The sequence below is a fragment of the Melozone crissalis genome, unplaced genomic scaffold, assembly GCF_028551555.1.
Source record: "Melozone crissalis strain CALT ecotype California unplaced genomic scaffold, PUWL_Pcris_2 ptg000033l_1, whole genome shotgun sequence".
NCBI lineage: Eukaryota > Metazoa > Chordata > Aves > Passeriformes > Passerellidae > Melozone > Melozone crissalis.
In genome coordinates, this window is record NW_026535811.1 from 1,153,168 (window position 1) to 1,162,282 (window position 9,115).

Genomic DNA, 9,115 nt, shown 5'->3' on the forward strand with positions numbered 1-9,115 from the left:
AAGGGTACCACATTGGCACACCTTGGATTCCCTGTTTGCCAAGGGTACCACATTGGCACACCTGGCATTCCCTGTTTGCCAAGGGTGCCACAATGGCACACCTGGGATTCCCTGTTTGCCACCTCAGTGAGGCACACAGCTCCACAGAGCAGAGCAGGGCCCAGGGACAGTGCAATCCCGGAGGCACAGCACTGAACCCTGCTCTGTGTGGGCTGCACTCACCAGCAGCACGGTGCCAGCCTGCCTGGGCATGGGCAGCTCAGGGAATTGTCCCTCTGCAGGGCTGGCAGCTCATTAGGGCAGCAGAAAGGGCTGGTGGCAGCGCTCTGCTTCCCTCAGATCTCCACGCCAATGCTCACAGCGCTGGTTCTGAATACTCAATGGAGGAAAGCTTCCAGAGCTTACACAACACCACACCAGGAAATCTCAAATGTGCTGAAGACGGCTACGTGGGTATTTTAGCATTCTTTAGAATGTATCCACAGTGCAATATATGGTGGCACTGCAAATTCCTGCAGCGGTGTGTTTGCACCACAGACACCAAAAGTAACCCAATGCCAGATGATATCAGTGACCCACTCTGCTATTGCCAGCTGTAGCCAAGAGGCAGAGGCTTCCAGAAACAGGTGAACATATTTTAATATTCCCTAAAAATATACAGTGTGCAACAAAAAACTTTGGAGGAAAATACTACCTCCTGACTTTTGACAATTTAATTTATACTATATGAGAATGACATTTAATCACCCTTATCTTAATTATCCTTATCTTGGTATGTGCAATAACTGCATGTATAACCATCAGCTCTAAAGTGATTCAGCCACAAAATTTACCTGAAGTGCCTGAAGCACTATTTTCTATATGCCTATTTCAGCTTCAAAAATGCCTTTCTTTAACTTGTTCTAAATTCTTTTCACATAGATTTTATTGCATGAATTCCCTGTTTTGCTGATAAGGGCCACAGAAGTAATGACTGGTTTTTGGAAAAGGTTTCCATAGACTATACCTGTGGAAATATCTGTATGTATTTGTGTTCTACTCTGTGACCCTTCCCATACAAAATTCAGATTTTTCAATGCTCTTTTGACCAGGTAAAACCTCTTATTTGTGATCTTTTCTATCCAAGAGAAGATTTTTTTTCACTTTTTCTTTTCTTTTTTTTCATTATATCTTTTTTTTTTTAAATGAAAACATCCAGGGAATTATGAGGATCAAATGTGAACAGCTAACTGAGGAAAGAATGCTGAAAATCAACACAGAGATAAAAAGGGCAAATTAAAATACACCAGAGAGAAGCAAATGCCCAGAATATTTCTGAAAGCAGTTAAGGAGTTGCTTTATAAAAGAGCAAGCAAGGGAGATGTTACTCTAGGGAAAATAGCTTTGGCCAGAGGTTTAGGTTTTGGCATCAACTTTGGTGGTGGAAAGGTTTTCCTTCTTGGTGGAGGAAATGTAAAACCCTGACTGGCACAAAGTGAACCACCAATAGGCTGTGACCTGAAATTCATCAAGGGGATTTTAAAGGTGATTTTTTTGTTGTTTGCTTTTTTGTTGGTTTTTTGTTGTTTTTATTTATTTTTTTTTAAGTAGCTTCTGAAGGTTCAGATATTTGGGTTTGTTCTACTTCCTTCATCACACTGTGGTGCTGCCCTGTAAGAAAGATCTGATTGAGGCAGTGTCAGAGCTGGTTTGGGGACACTTTAAGAAGCACACAGAAATTGACCTTGAACCAATGACTTTGTGCAACTTGGCAAAGCAAAGGAAGGCAAAGATTTAGTGAACTGGAAGTGCTTGTCCCAGAGCTGCTCTCTCACCAGTTCCACTGCTATGAGGGCTATGAACAGCATTGCAGGTTTCATATAAACACATGAACCCGGACAGTGAATCCATCAGAGGACAGCATCAGTCCATCCACCCTTCCAACATTCCTTCAGCACTCCTGCCTCTGTGTACCTGGGGGTTTTCACTTGGGGCTTCCTGTGCCCAAAGACAGTGGGAAAAATTATGTGTCAAGGTAAGCAGGGAGGTCAGTGTTCTCTGGATGCTTTGGAAGCTTTTTTGTCGCAGAGTGATCATAAAAAGATCAGTGGACAGCTTTTAGCCTTTCTCTTAGTAATACATTTTGATAACAACATCAATAACTATATATTAATGGCTTCCCACTGTTGCTTCCCGCTGTAAGCAGTTGCTGGTGGGGGCCAGAAAGATTATTTCCTGTAAAAAAAAATAAAGAAAAAGAGGAGGAAAGATGATTATCAGGAATGCTGTTAGAATGTAAAACACTTCTAGAGAAACTAAAACAAATCTCTCAAGTTCCCTACTTTTTTGCATTATAATGACTTGTAGCAGACATTCAAGAAAGCTGCTGACTGGCTGCTTTGCTCCCTGTAAGCATTCCTTTAATGCTGAAGATTAAATAAATGCATTGCTACAAAGAATGAGCAACTGATTTTTAAAAATTATTATTGCTAAGAAGAGGGAGCTGGATTAGAAAAAGTCATTCCTCTGAGAAATAATACCTCCAAAATAATCTTTCAGTGAAAACAAAAACCACAAAACAACAAAAGAAAACGAAACAATTCAAAACCAGCAAGAGCCTTATTTAGCAGAGCTAGCTGACATGCTGTTCTTTAAAAGTTAAATATGTGCATCAGTTGGAGATAGGATATCAAATATCAGTAGGGAGAGCAGCAGGAAACTTTTTCCACTGCATGAAAGGGATAAAAAGAAGAAAAACAAGTCTCAGTTGCAGGAACAGCTGACTAAGCGCCTGACATACTCGAAATACAGCCAATTGTAACAAATACCAGGGAAATCTGTATCTTCCAAACAAAAACTCTCCTCGCTGAGGAACTTCAGATCTAGATAAAAATGGAGCTATCAGAAGGACACCGAAGCCATAGACACACGGATCACACAGAACCAAAATGCTGCAGCTCCAGCTGCTTGCACAGGATTTTCTGTGCTCTGGGTGTGCTCGGCCTTCAGGGAGTGCGGGCAGGGAGGCCCAGCTGACACAGAAATGCAAAATTCCAGGAGCCAGAGAGAATGGGAGGCAGGCTCCACACCCCTGGTGCCTGGGGGGAGCCGGAATGAATATTCCTTGCCTTTCACATGCTAAAAGCTCGGTGGATTCACAAAGCCGCCAACCTTGCTAGTGTGCCACATCCTCAAGTGCAGACTGCAGAGCTGGATCTGCTACTCCATCCAAAATATTTCAAGGGAAGAGGAGCAAGAAGCAGAATCTAGGAAAGCCAGTAAAGATTCTGTGTTTGCTTACACTGCCTGAGACTTCAGCTCTCTTTCAAGCTGTTTTGAGAAAACACAGACTCTGAATTTCAGTAGCACTGGGAACTCCAGTAAGACTCAATGTTCTTGTGGCAATTCCTGTACACCTTTCTCCTTGATTACCTCCTGATTGCCTCATGCTGCTGTCCAAGCTGCAGGGGCCAGGGAAGCAGTTCTCCTCCCCAGCAGTGCTTCCTGTGGCTGTAGAGCTCTGCAGCCCTGTGGAAGGGAACATAGAGAATTGGGCAAAGTTTAGCCCTTTACCTTTGGTATGGTTGCAATAATTTTGTTATATTTTATTTATTTTTTAATCATAATATTGTTTTATTCTTCCAAGAGGAACACATAGCTTTATTATCCTTAAACCTGAAATGTAATGTAACTAATGTTCCAAGATCTCCCTTAAGAAAAATATAAATGAAGCTGACTAATTTAGTAATTGTCTACGCTTAGCGACAGTTGCAAACAGACAAGTCTGTAAAAGATATTTCCAACCTATGATTAAATATCAGGCTGCTCTGAGCTGTTCTTCTCTGGTGCCCACGATACTCCTTTTGCCAGCCCCCTGAGAACCAATGCCTTGAGGTAAATAAAATCTCTAAGGTGAATAATGAAATAATCCTGGGAACAATAATAATAATAATAATAATCTGTAGGCCTTTCAAAAGCAGCCCGAGATGATGACATATAGATTGTAGGCTCCACCTGTTCAGTAATTCCCAAGGATAGGATTTAAAACTATCCTTGGTATTTAATGACCTGGTGAAATTCTAAAGTTGCTCCTTCTTGAATCGTTCATGGAGGGCAGACACAAAATCTGTTCACATTAACCTTAATTCTGTAGGAAATGGGATTTGGACAAGGTGGGGAGTGAGACCTGGAGAGAAGGTGCACACAGGGACACCAAAGAGTGTCCAGATTGGACACATGGGCCTCAGCACACCAGCTGGAATGCTTATGGAAAGGGTGTTGTGGAGCTGGCCAGAGTCCTCCTGGTCATCTGTCCATTTCATGGAAAGGAGCTGCTCATAAGCACAAGAATGCAGTGCACCTTTTCCTTCATTTCTGGTTTTTTTAGTCCTTGACTCCTTGAAACTACCAAGAAAGTTGCTGGGAATGGTGTTTTGTGAGGAACACACATAAACCAGTTTAGCAATTTCTTCTCTCATTAACGCAGAATTGCAACAATTTCCTGCTCTTTCCCTTCTGTCCCTCATCTCCCCTCTTTGGCACCTTTCTTTGCCTTTCACAGCATCACAAAATGGTTGGGGCTGGAAGGCACCTCTGGAGATCCTCTGGTCCAACCTCTCTCCTCACCTGGAGCAGGCTGTACAGGATCAAGTCCAGGTGAGTTTTGAGTATGTCCAGGTAAGGACACCCCACGGCCTCTCTGGGCAGCCTGTGCAGTGCCCTGTCAGCTCCAAAGCACAGTTTTCCCTTTTCTTCAGGCAGGTTTCCTGTGTGCGTTTGTGCCACTGGCCCTGCTCCTGTCCCAGAGCACCAGTTCTGTCCTTGAGAGGCGTTGGTGAGGTCCCCCCTGAGCCATCCCTTCTCCAGGCTGGACAGACCCAGCTCTCCCAGCCTTTTTCTCTCTCCTTCCTCACTGACTCAGGCTGAATGTGGGGTGGCACTCATTTACGTGTGATAACCATGCTCTCAGTCCCTCAAGGTAATTCCCTACACAGTTTTTAATTGTTTTAATTTAGTTCAGCCATCTCCTCCCTGCCCCCCTTTATACTGTAAAATTGATTAGAGATTTCACCGGAGAATACACAATGACATTCTGGTAGTACCCTAGAAAGAGGAAAAAGTATTCTAGGCTTCTTTTACAGCTCGCATGACATTTAAATGCAGAGCTGATATTGTCCTTTTCACAGACAGCGTTTTAAATTGCTGATGTTTGTAATTTTCCATTGTAGGAGGATGTTTGATTAGTCAATAAAATGTTAGAAAAGCATAAATTTCTAGAAAGTACAAAAGCCATTCAACTCCTCCTCCTGTATTGTTGCAGGAGAATTTATTCTTGAATGCAAGAGATTTTAAATGTGCTGAAGTAGACTCTTTTGGGTACTTATGCAAGATGTGTACTTGTTGCCCTTGAGAAAAACACCAGCATAGGGTAAATTATTGGACACATGTAGAGTTCAAGTTAGTCAAGGATCAGTCAGCTTGTAACTGCTTTTCAAATACAGCTTAATCTGCTAAAATGAATTCAGGCACTGGCCTTAATTATGACTTTGTGTTGCTTTGTTTAATCCCTATTTTTTGGTACAGGTATTTTTTGAGTAGTGTAACTAAAATGAAGATTTTTATTTTCTTCTTTCTTTTAACGCCGTGGCTATATTGTTTTATAAACAGCCCTAACAAACCTACAGCATGGAGAAAATGGAAGAACTGCAGAATTCCTCTTTCAGCTGCTTGTTTTGATTTAGCAGCTGCTTCAGTGCAAGCATGTCTCTGTTTCTGTGAGCTGGGCAGGTTTTATCAGGTCTGTCTCTCACTGCTGAGCTGAATTGGCAGGCCTGGGGCAGGGCTTGTTGAGGCTGCTGAGGGGTCCAGCAGGGGTGACTGGGTCACTGCTCACACCCAGCTCATGAGCAGGGACAGCACAGAGGGAACTCACCTGGAGAGGCCCTGCAGGGAACCAAGGCCATTCACAGATGTCCTGGCCTCCCCCAGAACTCCTGAGATTCCCTGTGAAACCCTGAGCAGGCAGCTGGAACCCTCTCCCCTGTGAGCACAGCACCTTCCTCCAGAACTCCTGAGATTCCCAGTGAAACCCTGAGCAGGCAGCTGGAACCCTCTCCCCTGTGAGCACAGTACCTCGTGCCCCACACCACTGCCACGCTGGAAAGGGCTCAGGTGGTCAGGGGCTGGGTTATCTGTGGAACCTGCCACGTGAGTGACGCTCAGGAGCCTGCTGGAAACTCCAGCTGTGAAACTGCAACGAGCCTTGAGGCTTTTTACTCTGTCTCATGTGGCTTTCAAAGCACACTTGAAAAAGATATAACCTATTATTGTGTCAAGCAACTTGCACCAGAGAGGACTTTCTACCATTTCAACAACATACAAGCAGTATCCAGCTTTAAGAAATCTCTAAACTGTCAAGATTTTAAAAAGGAAACTATTTCAAGCTCATCTTCCCCGAGACTGAAACAAAATCTGTTTATGGAATACAATAAACATGACAGAATGATCGAATGATCAACTTTGTGCGGCAAGAGTTGTTGCTAGGATGCTGTTCGATGCTGCTGGATGGATGCTAGGCCACCAGGCACTTCAAAAATGTAATAAATAAATAAATATGCAAGAGCTGACTTACAGTTTTACACCATGTGTACAGAGATGTGATTCATCCTGACACAAGTAATACACGTGGGACAATGAACAGAAATTATATGCTTGAATGCACTGAAGAAATCCTGGGATCAAAGGACAGGACTGGAAGCCAGAAAATGATGTCCAAGCCCACTGTCTGGTCTGATGGCACATTTAAACCTTTGGGTGACTCAGTTTTTCACTCATGAGATTGGGACAACATAAAGCATTTTGAAACGCTGCTCTGCAAAATGCTGTTAAAATTACTTATGGCTAGAAGGGGTCCTATCTCTGGTCACTTTTATGCAGTGAGTCCTGGAGCAATTACTGAATTACTGGCTCTGGAAAGCAGCCAGGTGAACTGCACCTGGGAAGTTAAAACTGGTTCTCATCCTGATGTTGCTCTTTATGCCTTTTCCTTTTTTTTTTTTTTTAAAGCATTTATAAACGTCCAGCGCTGACATAAAGGCAAGGTGAAAAGTGTAGGAATAAATTAAACAGCACAACCTGGTTCCTGAATAGCAGAAAGGGAAAGGAGGATAAGCAGGTCAGACTGGTAGAGCACAGGCCTGGGAGAGAAGCAAACATCCTGTTTTCTCCAGTTCCTTGTAGTGAACATCTCTGGCCAGCCTTGGAATGAGTTTGGTTTGGTGGGGTGTACCTGCAAACATACCAAGCATGAAGAGAAAACACATTTCTTTGGGGTTTGATCTGGACACAGCAAAAATTCGTGGGAAACAAAAGGTTAAAAGGGAAGGAAACCAGGTTAGTGGCTAACTGTAACTTTTATTGATTAAAATAACAGGAAGTAGGAAAAATAGGAATTTTTTTATAAAACCCCAGGAATTAAGATTTCCCAATGCACCATGAGGACAAGCCAAAAGGATATATCTTTTTAACATGACCAGAAAGATGAGAGTGCTGCTGCCTAAGCGTTCAAAGTTCTTTCACATCCATTGTAAATAGTTAGCATGCAGGAGTTCAGCTCTCATCATTCCTGAGCATTCTAAGCACCAGAACTGCTCCAGCTTCCCCCTTTTCTGTTAAAAATACACTTACAAACAACTCATGGAAATCTAATCAGACTTGGGTAAATTCACAAGGCTACTCAGAGTTAATAACTGAAACCTTCTGGTGGGTGTATTTATTATTCTCAGTATTAGCAAGATTGAATCTCTGTTTAGACCAGCTCTTGTTGAAATGAACGTTTGGAAGCTGGAGCATTCAACCTTTTTATTTCAACAAAATATCTCTTTGGACCTAATCTATAAATAAATCTTAGTTTATCATCTACCAAACTGCCTAAGCAGAAGCAGAGGCCACTATAAATCATATGTTTGATCTGGTAGAGTGATATCATGCCTCTGTGGCAATATTGACTTCTAGGGCTAAGGAGTGTATGCAGGTGAATGTGTTAAAAGAAAGGTATTTTTCAAAGCATTGAAATTTCAAAATATCCTTACTTTCATAGAAGAAAAAGTGAAATGGGCTAGTGGAAGAAATGGGTGAAATTTTACGGGATTTGAAATTTGATTCAGATCCTGGTGTTCTTTCCCCTTCAATGCTTGATAGAAAAATCCTATTAATGTAGAATAACATACTTACACTAATAACATAAACCCATAAACATTACATTTTAATTTAAAATACAGCATAAGGAAAATTTATTTATTGAGCTCTCCCAGACAGATTCCTGCCTCTGAAGATTTTAAATACCTGGTGTGAATCAAAGTTTAGATGGAAAAGAATACTAAGATCAAAGTTTTGCTGACCTGGGTCTGTTTCAGAGTAACAGCTCCTCAGGGCTCTTCAGAGCCCGACCATTACTCTTACATAGTTTTTGTGTCTTCGTCCTGCTCAATTCAGTTGTACTTACAGAAGAACTTCTTGGTCGGTGCTTCCTCTGTGGGAAAATCACAAAATGTGAAAGTAGGCAGGTACTCGTAGGATTATTAGGGGCAGCATTAAAATATTTCTAAATTTCCCCCCCCCCCCTTTTTTCCACCACAGAAGCTATGGTGTAATCTGAGCTCTTTTATTTATTTTTTTCCCGCCAAAAATAACTTCAAGGCAACAAGATTTCCAGCATGAAATAAGTGAGGGGAAAAAAAAAAAAAAAAAAAGAAAGAACGTAGCTGCTGTAGGAGGAGCGGATCAAGGCGCTGAGCAGGTGCGCGCCCTGAGGGGAGGCGCGGTGAGGGCTTCCAAAAGCCGGGACCAAATTAAAGAATTAAAAAATGAACCGCAGCAGGTAACTCCGAGCCAGCGAGGGTCAGCCGGGAGCTGCCCGCATTCCTTCACGGCCGCTGTCCCGCAGGAGCCCCGGATAAAATCGGTAAATCCCCTCCCGGGCAGGGTGCCTGAGGGGACAGCGGGGCTCCGGAGGGGACGGGCAGGACCCTGGAGGGGACAGCGGGGCTCCGGAGGGCACGGGCGGGCGCCTGAGGGGACCGCGGGGCTTCAGAGGGGACAGCGGGACCCTGAAGGACCGGGCGGGACTCTGAGGGGC

At 43.2% G+C, this 9,115-nt stretch overlaps 1 long non-coding RNA gene across 1 annotated transcript; it reads right to left on the reverse strand.

The window, feature by feature from the left end:
* Positions 1 to 1,623: 1,623 nt before the first annotated feature.
* On the reverse strand, positions 1,624 to 7,223 carry LOC128940650 (uncharacterized). Its single transcript, XR_008483306.1, has 3 exons — positions 7,114 to 7,223; positions 3,396 to 3,507; positions 1,624 to 2,214 (listed from the first exon to the last, which is right to left on the reverse strand). It is a non-coding gene; the product is annotated as an uncharacterized LOC128940650 (long non-coding RNA).
* Between the last annotated feature and the right edge of the window lie 1,892 nt (positions 7,224 to 9,115).